Source organism: Copidosoma floridanum, unplaced genomic scaffold (genome assembly GCF_036245765.1).
Source record: "Copidosoma floridanum isolate Cflo_tuat_1 unplaced genomic scaffold, Cflo_Japanese_pri ptg000024l, whole genome shotgun sequence".
Lineage (NCBI taxonomy): Eukaryota > Metazoa > Arthropoda > Insecta > Hymenoptera > Encyrtidae > Copidosoma > Copidosoma floridanum.
Window position 1 is genome coordinate 9,436,233 of NW_028321901.1, and position 22,745 is coordinate 9,458,977.

At 31.1% G+C, this 22,745-nt stretch overlaps 1 protein-coding gene across 2 annotated transcripts in view; it reads left to right on the forward strand.

Moving 5' to 3' along the window:
* The window catches only part of LOC106636382 (xaa-Pro aminopeptidase ApepP), a 366,872-nt gene that overhangs the window by 314,647 nt on the left and 29,480 nt on the right, over positions 1–22,745 (forward strand). The window lies entirely within an intron of this gene.

Genomic DNA, 22,745 nt, shown 5'->3' on the forward strand with positions numbered 1-22,745 from the left:
AATGTTATTCAAGTTAAATGATGGCGTACGTTTTCAACTCTATCAACACCATTATATTGATGTATTGTGAAAACATTTTGGAGATATCCAATGCCTATGGAAATAAAATATAATGCTTAAATTAACAAGGTCAGCTTTATTGAATTGCACAAATTGTCACACTTTAAACTGAATATTACATATATACATATTTATGTTGGTATCCCTACCGACTACTTCAGTTTTTTATCTATCTCAATTTAGGTTGGCACCCCTACACAAGGAAGCTTCCTTAACAGAATGCCAAAATTTTAATCGTAGATTGTCCTGGATGATTAGGAAAAATTATTTTTATATGAAGCCTGAAATTGTTATTTTATTTTTATAGACAAAAAACGTATCCATGGATTGGACTGGCATTGTACTCTTATAACTTTTAGAAAGTGTGACCAAAAATAGAATTTTTCATTCAGCTTTAGATTCAAGGAATCGTAAAACTGTTTTAAAAAGATCTGAATAAAAAAAAGTGATAAGTAGTGGGTTGAATTAAGTAAAATGAGGCTTCTGTGATTCTAAAAAAAATTTTTAAAAATTTTACACAAGATTTTATGGCTTATAGAAGAATTTAAAAAAAAACAATTAGTAAATTAATGGTCTGAGAAATAAATTTGTTGCAATATACTTTCAGTTTTAAGAAAAAGTAATCGGAGCATGATCATACAAGAAACTATTAATTAACTATTTGGTTTAATTTTTGTTTTTAAAAATTTAATATTAATATTTGCTTCGCAAACAAGCAAATAAAACAATGATCGTTTCTAATTAAAATCATAAAGAAACCACAATATTTGGTATGAAGGTACTAAAATAAACGATTTTCTTTACAAAGAAAAAAAATTAACTAATAAAAATGAAAAAAAATTTTATTACGTATACTTTAGCTTAAGACTCTTACTTACCACATTTTTTTTAGTACAAATTATTTTTTATTTTTTAATAATAAGATTTTGTTTTTCTTACACTATTAAAAATTATAAATAAAGAAAAAGTTAGAGCAAGTGTTTTTAAGCCACAAATTACTATGAATACAATAAATGCATTCTTATTACCTTTTATTTTATACAGGAAACAATTTTCTTTAGTCTTAGCGTTATCCATGACTATTAACAAATCTTACGATAAATAGAAAGAGTTAAACTTAATTAAAGTAATCTTCATATTTAAATAAAAAAAAAGGATTTTGGTCTTCACTTAGTGAATAGGAATACTTAAAAGATTCCTTGTATAAAGATTCCGTAAGCTTATTAATTTTTTTTTTTTTTTACTAAGTATAATGTTATCATATGATAATCTTATAAACGTTAAATAACACAATTGATAGGCCTATTAGAAGTGAAAAAATCGGCGTTCCATACAAATACCTAAATTATGGTTTAAGAATCGTTAAAAAGTCTACGCATAATAATATTGTAATAACATTTTTACACTTAAGTTAAATAAAACTGACCCAAAAAAACAGGTGTGGGTCTCGGGACCCACGACTGATGTGAAACATTAGAAAATATGTTATTGAACTTGGTAGTATTTGATTGTCTATGATAAAAATAGTAGTTTTCATAAGATAAATGTGATTGTCTCCAGGGCTATTTTGCGGCCCGAGGGACCTGCAAAACAGGGACCGAGGAACGTAAGGCAACCACAGAACAATGGCGCTTATGTGGCAAATCTTATTTTTTCTACCAAGCGCAAACCAGCCTCTCAAAAATGCGTGAGGTAGGAAAAGTATTTATTTTTTTGACTCTTAATAATCTTTATTTTATATTTTTATATTAAAAAGACAGTTGATTTATGAGTATGAATTTTTCAGTTCATTAACATATAAATAACGAGAGCGAGAAAAAACGATAACACAGGGTAAAGAGTGTCCATACTACCTACGTACACAAAGGTACATACATTAGTTTAACATACGTTCGTGCGTATTACTTTTTCTGTCTCTCTGTCTCTTTTCGGATTCAGATACCTGTTTACTGTGCGTAGTTGCGGACGAGTGCGAATTTCTTTGGGTTGGCTCTCTTCTAAAGACGAGTTAAGATGAAGTTTGAATAAACGCAATTGGAAGAACCTGGGAAAATTTTGCATAATGGTCAAATATTGATATTTTAATTGAATGATGTTTACAGAGAAAAATTTTTTTAAAAATGATGAAAAAATAATACTAATTCTAATATTGATTAGTCACATTCTACAAGCATAAAATATTTAACAAAGCAACGAAAAAGGCCTACCTGTAGTCCTGTATAAGTACCAGAGAGAGAGAGAGAGAGAGAGAGAGAGAGCGCGACAGCAGACGATCAATGGCTCTCTCTCTATCTCAATAACTTTTACAGGTACTGCCGAAATGCTTTTTTCATTTTTTTCTCGATATTTTGCGCTAGTTAAAACAAAATTAATAGTGCTTATTGATAAGAAATTTTTCGTTCTACACGCTGGTATTTTTATTTTTTCTGTATACAAAAATGTTATAAGACTTAAGGAAAACGAACATCAAACACAATTTTACACAATTTGGACATTATTAGACCACTCAAAAATAATCATAACTATTTCTTTTGAAATCAGCGAGCTTAAGTACATATTATATAAAAAATGCCTAACTATACATCAATTTCTTAATTCACAAGTTTCTTGGTTGGTGTCTATAAATAATAAGAACAAAGATTGGATCGGCTTGCTGCATAGCACAATCGATTAGGTTCCCGACTACCAATCCAAAAGACAGGGTTCGATTCTCGGAGTCAGTAAAATTTGAAAATTGTTTTTACACATATATAGTACATAATATTTATTTATAATATATAATATATATTACACATGAGTACGTATGTATATGCTATACGTACAGTACATACATGATATTTTATTATTATAAACTCTTCCATATAGCTGTATACGTATATGGGTAGTACACTTTACAAACGAGAGAGGAACGGCAGTAAGCATACGGAGAAAGAGACAGAGAGCCGAGCCGAGCCGAGTTAAACCGGAGATCGTGCCATTGCACGGTCACTTCATGGCGTCGGTCCAACCCCCAATCGTGCTAATGTTTCACATCAAAAAAATTTGTGGTTATTAAAGTAGTGCCAGTGAGGATAAAATTTTGTTTCAATATTTAAAAAAATTAAAGGGTACTTAACTTGTCTAACAAAAAGAAATAAAGAAATATTTATCTCCTATACTTAGTAAATCAAAAGAGAAAAAAAAATAAGGGGCTAAAAGAATCGAACAGAAAATGTAACCAAATAAAAAAATAAACCAAGTGAAATAGTTTCACCCCATTGTTAAGGTAGCTAAAGCAGACCCAAGTATATGTCTAAGAGCATAATGTATAGGAGCTAAAATAAATATTATACTGGATTGAAAGACGTACACATTGAAATAACTTATACTAATATTTATGGGATGTTGAAGTAGGCGATGTTTATAGTGAAATTAAAAGGGATAAGAGGGGGTTTAGTGCCATTATGAAAATGAGATAGAGGTTCAATGGGAACGATGGTATTATCAAAACAGTGGGGGGTAAAGTGGGCTAAATAAAGGTTCTTTAAAAAATTGAACCCGATAAAATCTGGAGTAAACTGAAATTATTCTATTTTATATTGAGGGGGGCTGAGAAGAGGACCTAGAAATAATCACGTGGGTTGATGAGAGGCAGAGGAGGAGTTAAAGGAGGGCAATCAAGGATTGAATCCAATGAAAATAATGTTCATGGGCTAAATTCTCTATGAATACAGATTTTTTCAAAAACTGTTTTCATCAGAAAAAGTTCCGTTTAAATCCTAGCTGTTTTGGGGCGAGTTTGTCCGTGGAATTGTCCTTCAGAGTGATTTCAGGATTTCTTACTCGCTCACAGATATTTGGGCCTGCGTGAATGCAACGCAGTGTTAGGGCTATAAAAAGAGATTATTTGATCCAGTTCCAAGTGCTAGGCAGAAAGCGCTGTCGAGGAGTGGTCCCTGGAATATGGGGCTTCTTTGTTGCTAATTAGCCTGGATCTGAGTCTCTGGTAAAGAAGGCTGGGTTAGCCAGCGAGAAGTGGACTATTCTGAGATATGGAGTCTTCATTGGGGGAAGGCTACACAGTTGTGATTAGACCCAAGTGACCAGTAGGATGTTGCGGTAACCTGGTAAAAAAATGGAGAAAAATGGTGAAAGTTTAAACTGTAATTTTTAATTTTATTTTTATAACCTTCGCACTAAGAAGCCCACTGCCGGTAGTGTTAGCAAAATACGACCAATGCAGATTTTTTCAATACCTCTTTTCTGCAAAACTGCGAGAAAGAAGGACTTACAAAATATTTGCCTTCAAATTCTCTTTCTTTTTAATTAAGCTTCAGTGTGAAGGGCCTCTGTTTATAATAAGCACTCTATATTGTACATGTCTATGGACATTTTTCAAATTAGTTTATTAAGGAAGCACAACTCTTATTGTTTTGACCGTAATTTCTGGCTGTACAACGTATTTACGTGACTGCAGCCCATTGTGTATGTTGTATATAGGAATAAAGTAACATGAAGTAAATTTTGATATGTATTATTAGTCACACTGTATCTAACATCATTAATATTGAAAAAAAATTGTTTTTTTTTATAAGGTTTAAATCGCAGTCTTTATATTTTTTAAAGGCTGACTTGTCATTTTAATACAATTAATACCATATAGTATGGTACCAGCAGTAAGTTTTTTAGATAGTGATGCCACTTACTATCACAGGATTAAATCTTACGGGCAAAAAAAAAATTTACCTTATTTTTGGGAAGCTAGTTACCACATGAAAATCATACAACTATATAAGAAACTACACAATTCAATGTCATATCTTACAAAATTGACATAATTAGGGGGAGTTGGGGGAAAGTGGGAGGGAGTCGTGGGGATAGCTGTGGAGGAGAAAGGGGATTGGAGACTGACGAAATAACTTCTTATCGGGCTTAATTTTATAGGTTTAACAAATGAAAATCATCTCATTTAGGTGGGGGCTAAAGGTAGTTGAGGGAAGGGGGGAACTAATTGATACCTCAAAACCATATAACAATACACTATAGGAAGATATCTACTAGTGGGACTCCACTAGCTGCGCGATTCACATGCCAACCCTCGCAATGAGAACTTTTCAGAGTTAAAAGTATTTGCTAGTTTTGTAAATAAAACAGTTTTGTTATTAAAAAGACAATTATTTTATTATTATGTTCATAAGTATTATAAGCGTATTGCTTACACATCATATATGTGCGAGATGTACATTTCAATAACAAGTAAAGTAAACTTTTTCCATCATTTAAAGATGATAGTATTAAAAAAATTGTAAATCATCATATGCTATACAGGAAAAGTTGGTCAGGATCATGAGGGAAAAGCCTTTGCTCTACCAGATGAATGGAGTAAAAGATCCACGAAAAAATATGGTGGCTTGTGGAGATGGTAAGGGGTTGGTGGGAGGCCAAGAAAAATCGTATGGGGGGAGAGTGGAGGGTTGGTCGGGGGTCAGTACGGTAGGGTGGGGCAATCGGAGTTGTGGGCTTTTCTTAATCTCTTTTTGTAAATTTATCTAATTGTAAGAGAAAAATATTAAAAAATAAAAATTTTTTAATTACTAGTATCGTTTAAAGTACAGTATAAATAATATTTAACAGTAACCAGCGTGTGTCACTAAAATGTAAAAATTAGGTAAAAATGCTACTTTACTGTGATAAGAATACTTTACAGTGGCTGGATGGTGTCAGTCGAATTTTAAAATCAGGTTGGCTTAAGGTGCAACGAAACGATGCTTATCGACACTTGACATTAACGTTAGTACGTCATTAATTTTCACACTTACTGTTAACAGTCCATGTGCATGAGGCACATTTTTTTCCAAATAAATGCAGGATAGAAACAATGTTTCACTAATTTAAAAACGTACACTTATTTTTTAGATAATTGATTCACTACGGTTTTATAAACATATTATTGAATTTGATTGAAAAACTTCTTCAGCGCATTAAATTTTAAGAAACAAACATCTGTATTGGCTATGTTATGATTCTTTCACTGTGTAATTACTTATTTTATGCAACTTCGTAGTATAGTTAATATAAACATCTAATATACAAAGCTAATGTTTACGGCTCTCGAGTTCATATATAAGTACACTAATATAAATGTGTAAATTACCAAAAATACGTATACCAGTTTAACTAGTCAACAAGCCTAAATTTATTATAACACGAATAAAATTTCTTAATGTGAGTTATTAAATTAATCAACATTTTCTATTTATGAATGTTGCCTGGGCAACGCAATTCCCGCTAAAACTACTAGTTCATGGAAAAATTAATGTAAGTAGCAATTTAAAAAAGTGCCACTTTAACGTGGCCTCAAACCAGAATTTTTTTTCTGAGAAACCGCGAAGAATTAAGATCAAAGAAAAACAGTGTATGGTTTACAAGATATGTAGACGATACAGCATTCATTGTAGAGCGTAAAGAAGATGTAAAGGGAATATTGAGAATGTTAAGAAAGTTGTTAAAAAAAAATTTATCCTCAGTTTTGATAGGATAAAAATTCTATTTTCTGAGAAAATCAAAAAACGCTTTACAAAAGTATTACTGAGACAATGAGCAGATAAAAAAAGTTTTAAAAAACGATCATCCTATAGATCATTAAAGGAAGGCTTTTTAAATTTAATTTCAGAAAAATAATACTACTCCTTAACTCACTGGTTGAGATTATAGCACTATGTGGATACACTGTAAGCAACTTTTTTCTAACTTTACACCTTTTTAAGAGTTGTGTTAATGCATGTTTGAAAAATAACAATGTTACTGCAACCAGTTTTGTGCCGTATAAGGGTCTGGAATCTTATAGAAGCCCACTTCAGTGTTAAAAAGTGGCGAAGATTTTTTTGGGTACCAAACCAAGATAGTAGTTCTGTTACCCAGCCACGTAGAGGCACTGGTGTTTGAGCACTCAATTAAAGAGTATTATGCGGGAATTTCAAATTTCAAATGATGCAATAAGAAACTTTCCATACGTTTTTTTTGATTACATGAAATATGTACGTACGTACGAATAGCTTTTCTAAAAAATTACTATAATGCTCTAGTGTACGCGTAAATAAATATTTTAATGATTTCAAACTTTTATTCATGCATTTATGCAATTTCCTCTGATTTTAGTAATTAAATATTTGGAAAATGAGCTTATAACGAATTATATTCTGTATTTTAATGCCTGCGACGTAAGTACATAAATATTTTGTAAGTATTACCAAGCAGCAAATTTCAAACGATACTTTACGCATTACTGCCTTTGATTTTAATATATGAATATTTAAAAAATCATTTATACCGCATTTGTTATAGCGCTTTGCTGACTCAGAGAGAAAGCTCGAGAGCAAGAAAAATATTTCCGAAAAATTGTATCAACTTCATTTTTAATTGGTACATTACATACACAAGTAAATCTTAAGGTTCGGAACTTTACTATGAAGATATGTAACTGTTAATCCTACCTCTTCAATATCGTTGTTAGCTCAGTTGTCTAATGCATAGTTAACGTCACCTTTTGCGTCCTGAGGTCTCCGGGTTCAAATCTCACACAGGTTCTAGATTTTCTTTTCCCTTTGTCAGTATTAATTTTTTTTTATTTTCTTTTATTTTTTACTTTCTTCTCATTATCAATGCATTAATGTTTGTCAGCTACCAAAAAACGGTTTTTTTTTTTTTTTTTTTTTCACTTACGTAGGAAAGAAAATCACTGATTGCAATTAAAATATGTAGTTTGCATTATTAACAGTTTTATAAAAATTGACAACATTTATGTTATAAAAACACGTTTTGCTGTACGTAGTTGTATATATTAGTATATATGAAAAAGTTTATGCTACTGTTAATAATATAAACGTTATTTCACAAATATTGTAAAGAAATTTTTAAAAGAAATTTCGACTAAGTGTGGTCAATCATTGAACCATTAGTAAAATTATTATAACTGTACAATTATTGTACAAAGTAAGCTACCTTTTCAAATATTTAATTATTATGACAATTGTTTATAATGACATGGAAAAAAGTGAAGTCAGAAAAAAAATAATAATCAATAAAAAAAAAGTCAATGATATCAAGCATATTCTGTTGTAATGAAGCTCAATACTGTATAAATAATTTCGTAGACAATAATATTTCATTGTTAGCTTAATGATTTAAATTCACATTACATTTATTATTATTAATTGTGATGAGAAAATACTTATGGTGAGGACAATAGTTAGATACCCACTTATGTTGAGAAAATATAGGTTGCGATAAAAATTATTATTGAGTCCCTTAAATTTGTCATATGATAAATGCATGTACTCGTAATTTGTAAATATTATTCAGAAGGATTTTTATTTATTTATTATTTATTCATATTAATTTGAAATTGTTTTATATACAGTACATATTTAAAAAAAAAATCTTTTTCAGTCTATCTTTTAACATTATTTTGATAATCGAAGTAAGCTCCTATCGTGCTCGAAGAAATTTTGAGTTGTCGTTTAGTACTAGTTCATTTGAATCGCGTGCGAATATTTCGACCAATAGCTGGGATCACACTCTGCTCTGTCTCGTTTCATTACTGTTTCGACAAGTTTATGCGGTAACTTGGCTTGTAAAATAAATGCTCGTGTGTCACTATCAGGACGGATGCAATAAAGAGTTTGCTAAGTTGGCAGATGAACGCTGTAATATTCTCACAGTTAAAAGGGTATCGTGGAGAATTTTGTTCGTTACGGATAATTTAACAGTTTTTTACGTGTATGAGACCGAAAAATGCCATATCCCCGTGTCCAGTGTTCCTTTACAGGCTGTTGTAATTCCAAACAAAGAACACCATCAAAAACGTTTCACAGGTTTCCTACGGATTAGTCTCAGTAGGTTTTTTTTTTTTTTTCTATTGCTTCTTCCAGTGCATTTAATATTTCTGATGAAAGTGCAACGTTGTATTTGTTTCATCTTGTACATGATGTTATTCGAATCCTTTGCGCACATATTAACTTTTTATGAAAATTGAAATAAAATATTTAGACAGTGATATTTGGTTTTAATACATACGCGATAATTGATTTTAACACAGGCGTGATCAGTGGATTAAAAACACCGGAAACATTCATCTTCTAGAATTAGAAAAACTACAGTTTGACAACAAATGAGTGTGCATTGATCATTTCGATGAAGACAATTTTGATTACAGCCATGAAGTAAAAAACCTTAAAAAAATCGGCATTGCCGCGAAACTATCTAAAAGACACGGTCACACGTAGTACTTTAGAGCAATCAACCGTAATAAATTCGAACGTAAATGGCTTATCTACTCAAGAAACCGTAAATGCTAACAGCAATAGTGCACTGGACTTGTATCATGCGGAAAATCAAACATTCGTGTCTCAATCACTTGCAAAAGATTCTAGTGTCAACAAATAACCATCATGTCTCTTAAAAGATGCGCCTACATGCGAAAAAAGCACATACGATTTTTGAAATAAAATATGCGCTTTGCAAAATCAATTAATTGAAAAAGAAAAAACTGCTAAAAAAGTATAGTATGTTGTGAATAAGTTGACCAAAAAAAATGTTTTACTAAAAACTAAGACAGCTAACATATAAAAAATGTTCTATAAAAAGATAATAAGACACAAATTTTAGAAAAATTAAAAAAAAAACAAAAAGGTAAGAACAAAATTTTTGAAAATATTGACAAGTTAAACGAAAATGTAGTAGAATTTTATAAAATACAAGTTGATCACGTTAAGCAAAAGAGGTGGGTGAAAAAGAAAAAGAATTAGCTATAAATTTACTTTACAAATCACCAAAAGCCTATTGTTATCTACGTGATAAGAAATAATTTTGCTTTGCCGTGTGTTACTTTGATTCGTAAGTGGGCTAACAAGTTGGATGTGTCTCTCAGGCGAAATATTTCATTATTACATCCATTACAAGACAAAACTAGTAATATGACTACAAATAATCGCGAATGTACACTTACGTAGGATAAAATGTCTATAAAAACTTGGCTGCAATACGACTCCAAAAGAGACTTGATAAAAGATTTTGTTAATCTGGGCGTATTCGGTCGTTCGCCACGCCGTAGAAATCACATTTTGATTTTTTTATTGAGAGGTAGACAATTTGATTGGAGGCAGCCCATTTGTTACAACGTGTCACATAATGCTGTTAATGGGGTGATGTTGAGTAAAATAATATTAGACGTTACTAATTACGTTGAAGAAGTGGGCTTTATTCTGAAGTCAATGGTATGTAATCTCGGTTCACCCAATCAAAAAGCTGTAAAAATTTAAAATATTTCAAAAGACAAGCCTTACATCGAGCGTTTTCAGCGTAAGATTTTTTTAGTTTCGATGTGCCACACCTGATTAAATGCCTGAGAAACACCTTCAGAAATCTCGAGTTTATGGTTGGGGACGAATACGTATCGTGGGCTGTTATTTAAAAGTTGAGAAACCGCGAGCAAGATCAACCATGCAGAGCAGCGCCAAAATTATCAGACAAGCACGTTGACCCAAATGTTTTCGAATTAATGTAATCAAATATTTAGTAACTCGGTGTCGTCAGCAATTATGGCTGGTGCTACTGCACCTCCACTTATGCACCCATACTGTATTTTTACAGCAAATTAAAAAAAAAATCATCGATCTTTTTGACTGTCTTAACAGTAGATTAGCAAACGATAAAAATCCTTTAAGACGACCGTTATCTGATGAAAATCCTTAGGTTATACAGTACTTACTGAACAGCTGAGACTACGTAAATTCCTGGAAATGCACTAAAAAAATGGAAATACTCCTTGCTTTGACGGTTTTTATTTAACTATCAAAAGTATTATTTTCCAGTGGGAGGATATGAAAGAGCAAGAGGAAGTTTATTTGCTAACAACTGGTCTACAACAAGACCCGTTAGAATATTTATTTGCAGTGCTGCGACATCGTTCTGGCCATAACCAGAATCGTATAGCAATGCAAATTAGATATAATTTGCAGTACAGCATCACTACAAATTTATCATCGGCTTTACATTATAGTAACAGTGAACCGGACAAAATGGTCGCTCTTTTAGCATCGGCCGAATTTGATGAAGTAAATTAGGCCGCCGAAATGTACGAAAGCTCCGAAGAGCCAGTAAATAACGGCGAAAATTTTTTTCTTGAGGATAGTGACGTGGATTTTTGTGCTGATTATTATGTACCAGAATCACACGATTTTTGCATAGAGAGTGGTAAAGATAGCAATTTATGTAACAAAAACACTGTACTAACAACAAATGTTAAATCCAGCAACTAATCTTTAAAATTACTTAATATTTTTAATCAAACTGTTGATTTACAGTGGGACAACTGTAATGTCTCTCCCGATGCTCAAGCACTCAAATTAAGTATTTTGTGTACGTCTCTGCGAGCTTCAATGAAGTACGTTGCTGGATACATTGCTATGAAATGTTTGTCAAACACTGGCTGTACTAATTGTAAATCCAGTTTAACTCGTGAAAATGAGAAATTTTAGCAAAACGACGATTTGTTAATTTTTTTTAAGGCTTACAAGGTTTTTCAAACAACTAATGAACTTAGTAGTCTATGTGTTTCTTCGGAGTTTTTTTTTTAAGTGATTGTGTTGTCCATCGAGACATTTGATTCCATTTTTAATTTTCACCTTCATATTGAACATGTAGGTAAAATGTTGGTCAAAGAAATAACGTCAAACATAATAAGTAAATACTTCGAGTTTTGGCTTGTTAAAGAACCGTGTAAATCTCATCGTGACAGAGTCATTGCTTTTTTTGTTAGAGTCCATATTTTTTACAAACTAAAATGAATGAATCGTGACTTCAGAGACGCAAAAAAAAAAATGATAGTAAAAAACCGAATGCCAAACTAAAAAAACTTTTAAGCATGAATAAGACTCTTAAAAAGTTAATAAAACGCTCTTCTGACGTATTTTGAAATAGGATTTTTTTATAATATTAATTTTTTGTGACGTAACCCTGGAGGCTAGTATATTTAACTTATTATACAACATCTAAATAAAGTAACGTGAACAATGTTTGTCTATCTATTGTATTATCTCGCAAACTGTATAATCTTTTTGTTAATATGTGCCCCTTATCAGGCTCGCTTCAAAAAATCATTCGCTAACCTCGCATAGACAAAACAATGATTAGTAATATTAACTAATATTAAGTAAAAATTTCTGGTTCTCAAGTACAGTTGTATGCGATCATCATTATGCCTGGTAAGTTAACGTGAAAACATTTTTTTTGTAACAAACTTTCCATAGTATTTACCAGTATTCAGAGATCATAATAAAATACATTTTGTAATTCTTTGTAGCATATATTTTTCATCAACACTTCCAAGTTTGTATATAAACTGAATAAATTGCATTCACGAAACGAGAAGTTTAACTACTTATACCGCCTTCTTTCCTTTCATGTCATACACTGTGTTCGTTGCTTGTAAGTGCTTATAAAAATCAAAGTCACTAATGCATAAATGTGTTAATAAAAGTTTGAAGTTCTTGGCCTGACACAAAAAAATTATTTGTTGACATATATATCCGAGGATCATAGTAATTTTTGTTATTTGAAAATAGCTTTTTGGACTAAACGTTTATTACGATATCGAAAAAAAATAAATAAAAAATGAAAAAAGTAATCAATAGAACAAAAAACCTTTTTTACATTAACACATACAAATAGCAAAACGTGGTTTCACACATAAACTATATTCAATGGCAAATCAATATCAATACATAATTAATGAAAAAAATAACCAAATAAAATTTAATTTAAAGTTTAGATTGGTATTATGAAGCTCATCTAAAAAAAAAAAAAAAAAAAAGAAAAAAACTTGCGTATGTAATATATCAATTTGAAATTAAGTCATAGTAGTATAGTAGTTTATATTATTTAAAAATAGCTTTCGGGCAAAAAATTTATGATATTAATAAAAAGTGCATTCAAATAATAAAAAAAGGTATCGGATGAAGTTTTGAAGCTGGAAAAATGGTAAGCACTCGGAGCGCACTCAGCTAATTCAGCACATATCCACAATATTACAAATACGCTACCTAAAGTGTGCAGCGAGCTTGGGTTGTATAAATATCTTCCTATATTATATAGTTGTAAGTGTTAGAGCGAGGTTTTTCTCCCCCCCGCTCCCCCCAGCTCCCCCTCAGCTCCCCCCCAAATAAGATAGTTATTCTTTCATTTTCTTGCATTTTTCGAGCAATCCTACTTTTTTGCTAGCTCCCCCCCGCTCTTCCCCACCTCCCCCCGCCACCCAGCTCCCCTCCCCATTCCCCCCCAGCTCTCCCCCAGCTTCCCCATGTATAATAAAAATCGTGAAGCCTTATATATTAACTGTTACAAGTGGTCTAATTTTAACATATAATTTTATTGGACCATAACAAAAAATTTTGTTACAATTATCTTACTTACGATGTTTATTTTGATTACATACTCTGAAATGTCTCTAAAAGGTGCTCTGCTCTCACATAACCTTTTTCACAATTTTGACAAATATTTTTTTAAACGTTTTTTTCATGACTTTTCAAATGTCTCTGTAAGTGATAATTTCTTTTGAAACTTTTTTCGCATTTAACACACTTAAAATTTTTTTCAATGTTTTGGCATTCCTTTGTGTGACGCAAATAGTTTTTCTTGTCTAATATTATAATGCTACACAGATCACATACAAAAAATTTTTTTTTGTGAATTTTTTCGTGCGATGATAGACACTCTTAATTTGAAAATTTTGAGTTACATTTGTAACACTGATAAAATTTTGCATCCGATAAAATTTGCACTGATGGTGTATCTGAAAACATATTACAAAAAACGGATTGTTTATGATTACATAAATCTGGGTACTAGACGGTACTGGAATTTGCTTTTTTGATGAAAGATAAAATTTGCAAAAAAGTATAAAAATAGTAATGAACTATAGAATTGTTTTTTTGTTACTCTAAAATTTCATTCCAAACAATATTTTTTATTTAAAATTTGTTTTCTGATTCAATTTGGATAAAAATTTTTTTTGGGTTTCTACATCTAGACAATGCAACATATAATTGCCCATGAGAAAATAATGGTTTTCTAAGGTATAATCCTGAGGCATCAAAACTTTGACCTTGAAATTTATTGATAGTCATAGAAAAAGCTAAGGTAAATGGAAATTGTTTTCTGTACAATATAAATAGTAGCGAAGAATAATTGTTTGTTTGTAGTGTTATTCTTGGAATAAAGACTTTATTTCCTTTTTTTTCACCTGTGATTATTTCAGCTTCGATGTTGTATTTAAATAATTTTGCAATTCATAATCTTGTACCTTTGCAAAGTCCTTCAGATATGTTTAAGTTTCGTATCAACATAACAATAGCGTTAATTTTCAAATTCAATTCATGTGGAGGAATGCTTTCATTAATACTATTTAAATATTTTGTAGGTAAATTAATAGAAATATTATTGTCTGATTTATCTACTCCTTTGTGAGTTACTTTATCAATACTATAGTACGTTACATATGTTCCTACCATATTATTTAAAATTTTTTTGTTCAAAAAATGAGTGTATTCATTGTGAGATGTTAATATAGCTTTACTTATAAAAGAATCATCATCATTATTAAAAATTTTAGAGCATACATCATTTGTTTTCGATGTCTGAGGAATCATAAAAGCTTAAATTTTGCCTTCTTCTATATCCAGTAGCAATAAAGAAAATTTTTTATCAATTGAATGTACATTATTTGAAAAAAAAAAAATATTAAATAAAGGCCAAAAATTGGAAAATTTTATGGTTTCTTGAACAATATTAATTTTGCTTCCGTTTTTTACTTCTGGGAGAATTTGACGAAAGTCTCCACCTAAAATTATTATTTTATTTCCAAAAGGTTTATTACCACTAGATAAATCTTTTAAAATCCTATTAACGATTTATAACGCTTTTTTCGGTATCATAGAAGCTTCATCCCAAATAATTACTTCTACATTACGTAATTTTTGTTTATCTCGCTCAAACTGGAAAAATGCACTTTCTACAGTGCTTAAGTCTAAAGGAAGTCTGAAAGTTCTGTGAGTGGTCATTCCCTTTGGGAGCAGAATAGAAGCAATACCTGTCCAAGCCATTGTAAGAGTTTTTTTTCAATTAATATGAAATAATAAATTAATGCTTTGTATAGAAAAGTTTTTCCAGATCCACCAGGACCATCGATGAAAAAAATTTTTTTTTCAAATTTTATTATTTCTTGGAAAATTCGACGTTGATCATGACTGAGTTGTGAAAACATTTCATGGAATTTATGTTTACAAAATATTTTTTCATCATTGTCAGTATCGATGTTTTTTTTTATCGTTTCTGTTGGTTCTGGTAAACTAAAATCTTTAGAAGACATGTTTTCAGAATTAAAAAAAATTTCGTTTAAATGTAAAAGAGCTTTATTTTGATCATCTTTACAATCTTCAATAAAAAGTTTTTTGTATGTGTTCCAAATAACGTTACATGCTTTTTCAAAAATTATATAGTTTTGAAAATCGTATTCTACTAATCCCATAGAAATAGCTGTTATTAGTCAGGGAAAATAAAAAGTGATTGTTAAAAATTCATCTAATTAATTATGATCAATGTACATTTATTACATATATAAGTTTTAAGCAACAATTAATATAATTCGGGTTTTTTTCCATACTTCGTAAATCAAATTTGCAATGATGGGGGTTGGTGTGCACAGCGCGTAGGGGGCATATATAGTTATAAGAGCTTAAAAATATCTATTGACACATACAGGATAGACAGCTCATTTAAAAAAGGGAGCCATTAGAAGAAATAATTAAGCTTACCAACAAAAAGTCAAGGGCTCATCTTTCTGTCTATATAAACTTTACCACTTTTATTTGAAATTAGCAGCTTATTCTTCATATTTTCTTAAAAGCAGACCAGTAATCATTCTCCAGCGTAGACAATTTATTCCCGAGTATTTTCAAAAAGTGCCATAGTCTTCCAAATTCTGTGAAATATACTCCAACATATTATTTTCATACTAACAATTAATTTTATCATTTTTTATGGCTTTAAAAAATATTAATACAAACCTTATTTCAAGAAAATTACACTTATAACACAATAAAAGGGGTGGTTGGCGCGTGGAGCGCGCAGGGGGCGGAGCCTAACAAATATATATATATATATATAACTATACAAAATATTAAAATTTTACAATTCAAATTGCTCTTTTAATTATCGCAATCGATCAATTAATCTTACATTGTATGTAACACACAATAATTGGCGTAAATTTATTTGATTGTTTGTAGTTGATAAGATAGACCATTAATAAACACCTCTAGGCATACAACGCAAGGCAGCTAATTTCTTTTTTTTTGTAGTTATAGTAACAGTCGTATTATTGGTATCTTCAATCACGTGACACAGGTTGCTTTTATTAAAAAGCTAGCGGAACTCTTACGACGAGTAGCTTAACTTTAAAATCTTTTAAATGCATTTTTTTTAGCTCTACATATTAATTTTTGAGAATCATAGCTGAAATAATTTATCATAAAGAAGTATGCATTTAAATACAGTAAACAATAATAGTTGAAATACTTCACGATTTTAAGAATAAAATGGAAAACTAGAATTAATAGTTGGTCGATTTTTTCAGAAAACTGTCGATTTTTTATAGATTTTGCACTACAAATGTATATGTTAATACTATTTTGAGGGGTTGTCGTGGTACAGTCAATTTCAAAATTGAATTTTTGTGTTAGAAATGTTTTTTATGTGATTATTTCTAACAAAACAGGTAAATAATTTAAATCTTAGGTGTATGGAACAGAAAATTGCCCAGGAAAGTAAACACAAACGTTAAAACAACAAATAGACTTAAATTTCGCCTCATACTGTACCACTACATAGGTATTCTAGTAACGTTGTAACTGAACTTTAAACTGTTATATTATAAAAACGGTGAAGCTAGGCTTCCCCAAAATTTCAAGAGTTATGAGTAAAAACGTGCATTTTCCGACAAGTCCTTCTTAAAAGCATGTGTATAAGTGTCCAACTCTGCGATTTTATTTCTCAAAAACTGTGAATCTGGGCTCTTTGAAATTTTAATATGTTATTCATGATACTGAAAAATACCTATACAAATTTTTTTAGGAATTCCTTAAAACAATGAAATATCACAACATCCCCCTTAACTCTTAATCAAAGTTTTTGCTAGCAGAAATAGACCCAGACTTAGTTTTTTATTAATATATAAATTTGTAGTGAAAAAATTTTTAGTTCTTACAATTCCTGATTCTAAATAATTTATCACGTTAGCATAATACAAAGTCTTTTCAGAGTAATAGGCGTAAAAGAGCCTTTTCAAACTGAATATAAAAAAGAGCCTTTAATTTTTATTTCTCCGATTTTGAGTTGGTACTACAATTATGTGTATATATATACATAATTGATCTTTAAAAATATATACATTACTACCTTAAAATAGAAGTAAACAAATTGGTTAAAAAGGCATTGATATCTTTTTGTTGAACTCCTTGTTTTTCTCTCCAGTATAGAGTACATGTGTGGATTCATATAGAGGTACGAGACCAACCGAGAGCTGGGTGAGGAGCAAAAAAAAACTCAAAAATGTCGGAGAATAATCTTGAGCGACGTTTCGTTAGGCTTAATTATACCAAACGACGCCAGCTTAATACACCATAGTGCAAGTGTATCTCTGCATAAGAAAGCTTTTTCTTTTAGTTTAAGAATACTTTTTTCTGCCCGAAAATTTAAAAAGGCTCTTTCTTGACTTTTACTCTAAAAAGACTCTTTCTTGCACTCACCTGATGGGATCATTGTTAAAAGTATTACGATGCTTTTTCTACATTCGACATAAATGATTAATCTTTCTTAATAATCTACAGCCTAAGAATATGTACATTACAATCGTCACCCTTAGAGGTAATTAATTTTTTTTTTTTTTTTTAAACAAAATACTGCGGTATTATAAAAAATGTTTTGTTTCAGAATCTTGCTGAATAAATTTTATTACTTATTCATCGAACTGTTACATTTATTATTATTTTCCTTGCTGTCTAAAAATAAATAAAAGTAGCAAACCTTATTAAAGATTTGCCAACAATTTTAAAATATTTACAAAACTATTTCCTATTGTTTTCTGCAAATTCATTTACTGATGAAATTTCAACATTAAGTAAACAGCAGTAGATGGGCGGCTTTTTTTTGCCGTAAATAGGATTTACGGTGATGAAAACAGCAATTTAAATTGTGAAATTTTAATATTTTGTGTAGTTATTTATCTATAAAAAAATATAGTGCCACCTTCAAAACAGAGAAAAAAAATTTTTGTTAACTCTATATGATTTACGCACTGTCAAAAAATTTTGGTAACTATTTCTGAAAAATTACAATAACAATTTATTGCAAGTAAGAAGAATAATTGTTCATACAAAATACAACTTTTTTTTTAAAATCCACACTCTGATTTACAAGTGGTTGAAACTAATATGTCTTGAATGAAAAAAGCTTTGTTCAGTTTCTGTAAGACTCTTTAATTTAAAATACCCACCATTTATAAAGGATCTACTTTCATGTTTGTATTCATATGTAGTACGAATTTTTTTAATGCAATAACCACAAGGTATTGATAAGAAATGTTAAATCAAGCTCAAAAATATAATATATGTACGTAGATAAATATTCACGTATAATTGGATGTAAGTTGTACTTTACTAGTAATGATCATATTTCATATGATCTTAGTAAAAGTATGAGTTTTCTTCTTCCTTGGGCTTTTTTTTGTCGTAAAAAGGATATTTATAATTTCTTAGGAGTTTTAAAATACACAAATTATGTTAAAATCCTTAAAAGTTATTTTAGTATTATAAGATTATGAAACTGCTTTGCTAACAAGAAGTATCAAAATAACAATAATAATTTATTTTGATGTATTCGAAAAAAAATGTTGTCGACGTATATATATATATATATATATATATATATATATATATATATTTATACACATATACACGTAAATTTTTAATAAAACATTAATAAAAGCAATGAAGACAAAATGATAAATTTAATAAAAAAAAAAAAAAAAATAACAATCTACCATGGAGTGAATTTGAACCCTTAAGTGCAAAATAATTTACGAAGGAACATAAGCCTTATCCATCTTAGCTATCCGAAGAGAATGTTATATCCCTTTCGAAGTCACATATGTTCATGGACATCCTCCGGAGCTTGTCCTACAGTTTACAGCAGTCAGGATGTGTAAAATTAATAAATTAGCGGTTAAAGCTGTACTGAAAACTTTAAAAAATAGTTACAGCTACATATTTTTTCAAAACACAAATGGATTCGGGAATGTTAGGAGTACGAGAGAGTTAAAAAATAATGTATTGAAATCAAAAGTCTGTGTAAATAATTAAAGAGCATTTAGTTCCACGATTTAATTAATTAAGATTTATAGATAACATTGAAGCCAGAGCGAGAGCAAGTCAGTTAAATATTATATACATAGCATGTACTCGGTTGCAGAGTCGAAAGACTCTCAAAAGGGAAAACTCGTGTTGTTGCTTGCTTTGGCTGTGCGCTCAGCTATATACAGCTATATAGCCGACATTTTTACTCCTCTCTTCGTAGGCGCACATTCGGTACACCCCTTCTACGCGTCTCCAAAATGTGCGCCTATATGGACATTTTCACGCGAATCCACTTTTTTTATACCCCTACTGTGCTTTTCAAATAAAAAAAAAATGTGCGCTTGGTTCGGCCGCTTGGCCGTGGCGGGGCGCTTGAACCACTGGAAAAAAGTGGGCACACTCCGTACCATGGCAAACAGCAATTTTTCTACTAATCTCTGACGAAACTGTTAAAAATTATAGAGACTTAGACTTTTGAAACGTGGCTTGAAAACTCGAGCAGACAAAAAGTCTTATCGCGTTTCTTAAAATCGCATATTTCTAGCGGAAACAAATGATAAGTTTATAAAAAAATTTTAACAGTTTGTCCTACCATAAATTGAGATTATTCACAAATAGAAAAAAAAGCAATAGTAATACAGCCATCTATAATGTGCTGATCTAAAATCTAGAATGAGTAGGTATTGTATAAATAAAAATTATGCGAATGTTAAGTTGCGGAAAAAAATTTCTGCACCGCAATGAAAAAGTTGCACACTATTGTAAACCAAAACAAAGACGACATGAAAAATTGAACAGATGGATTAGCTATAGATTAGCTGTCATGGAACGAAGTATACACTTATTTATTATGCGGTACGACATACAATCACTTAATGATATTCAAGTTGCAAAGTATCAACGAGCCTTGGGTGGCAGTTAAAATGTAGCAGTAAGAATTTATGAGCAAAACTCGTATTGCAACTCCACATAGATTGTACTGTACTGTACTGTATAGATGTATTGTACTGTAAGCTAACTGTATTATTGCACTGAGAACAAATCTGTGCATCTATTGCATTGGCAAGTGTATGAACTGCACAGAACACTAGTGAATTCAGTGCTCACAGGGACCTGTGCAGATTTTACACAGGTTGGTGTAGTTATGTCCCCTTGACTGTGTAATAGATGCGCCAACTATACTGCGCAACTACTAACTTCTCGACCGGTATAGATTGGCTGCTCTTGTGTATAGCTGTGCATAACAAGTCTTGCTCTCACATTACGTGCATGCACTGATGCATTTTTCATGCAGTTAACTTATTATGATAAATTTTCTATGCTATGGATCAGTTTTTTTAAAAATACGGATTTTCCCAATAAGTCAACCAGAAATTTGAAGGTAGGTTAGTTTACATGCACATATAGATGCAACTGTTCTTCGGTGCTCACGGTGCAAAACGCGTACCGCCAAACCTGTGAATCCTTTGCACAGGTCAGGTACTCTGGTCACACAGGTTCTGCGCTCCGTCTGCTCTGTTACACTAATACAGCAGACACGCTGGGTGTGGCGCTGCGATTGCACAGATTTGTTCTCAGTGTAGTATACTCCTGCCAAAACTAAAAATTTTAATGTAGCTGTAGTAATTGCATCAAATCCAAAAGACAAACAAACACGAAAGCACAAGTCTTGCCACCGGCGTCGAGTAACGATGCTCTCACCACATGTTTACGAGGTTCCATTGCACCTGAGTTTAAACGTGCCACTATGCTGCATACCGAATCTTGTAAGAAAAAGAAGAGAGAGAAAATGATAAGTATAGCTTTTTGATGCTTGGCGCACAGTGAGTATGTCAACACATGTATACGTTGTGTTCATCGACGCTGCCTTGCAGTCTCGACCGGCTTGTTTATACTTATTTCGTACATGAACTGTCTCTGGCTCATGCCGGAGGATTTTTGTCAAGCAAAACCATATTTCTTCTCTAGGTACCAAAATTTTGCTACACACACAGGAAATATTTTTCGACACTAATTTACTCTTAATGTACAGATACGACGAAAAAATGAATATACCTTAGTTGTTACTGACAAAGCTTATAGTCCAATCAATAGGTAACGGCCCAATGTTAAATTTCCCAAAGTTTTTAACAGCAAAAAAAAAATACGATCGTATAGAAAAAAAATTCTAAGAAAGATAGCGTTTCTGTCTACCTTCTCACGAATGGCAAACTTAACCAAAACAATTCGTAAAGTCAAAAAAAACGGGTTTTTGCAATTAAAAAAAAAACTAAGGCTCGTAGAAGAAAAAGTCAAATAAAAAAGTTGTAGATATTAAAAAAACACATCGATCCTTTTTTATTTTATATCAATCCGTCCATTACTTTTCGAGATATATCGAAAAAACCGTTAAAAATCGAACATTCTTATTTTTGCTGTACCTTTCGCAAATTAACGTTTAGGAAATTGTTTCTCACTAAAAATATAGCCCTTGGCGAGCAAAAAAGATGCATTTTTAAAAATTAAAAAATATCGGTAATTTTTCGAGATGTATCGATTTTTCGAAAAAAAGATCGTCTTAAAAATCGGTTCCTCTTGCCCGAGGGCTTCTCCTACAGAAACGAATCGGGGCTCATTTTTTTTATTAAGAGTTGTACTTTTGTGCCAATAAAAAATCGTAACGATTTTTTTATATTTAAGGCTCAAAGAACCCTTTTAAATAAATTAAAAAATTTTCGGTCACGTTTTTCTTTGATAATTTTGTCAATTATTATTCCTCAATAAAGTCTATTGCATACCTTGATTGTTGGCATTTTTATGCGTATTTAAAAAAAAAAAAAATATTGCTCTAAGATCTTCTGGAGCCGAGATAATTTTTTTTTTTCAAAAAATTCCAGAGGGTGCTAGTTACGTGCTACAGCGTCCATTCTTACGGAAAATAAAGTTGAATGCTTATATTTTCAATAAAAAAATAGATGAACTCATTTCATTATTTTTTAACATATTTTAACAAATTCTAAAATGCAGCGTGCGAGCGCGCCGAGAGCGGGCCATGGAGTGGGGATACCGGGCTCGGCCGCTTCGGAAACTGAATTCGCGCGTTCAAAATCGTTCGCGCTCTCAAAATTTTTGATAACTCGACTTCTAAATGACGTACAAAAATCCTTTTGTACTTAATCTGGGGTAGCTCGTTTGAATATGACAATCGAATTTGTTTATTTAATAAATTAGACCCCGAAATATTTTTATAAACATTTTTTT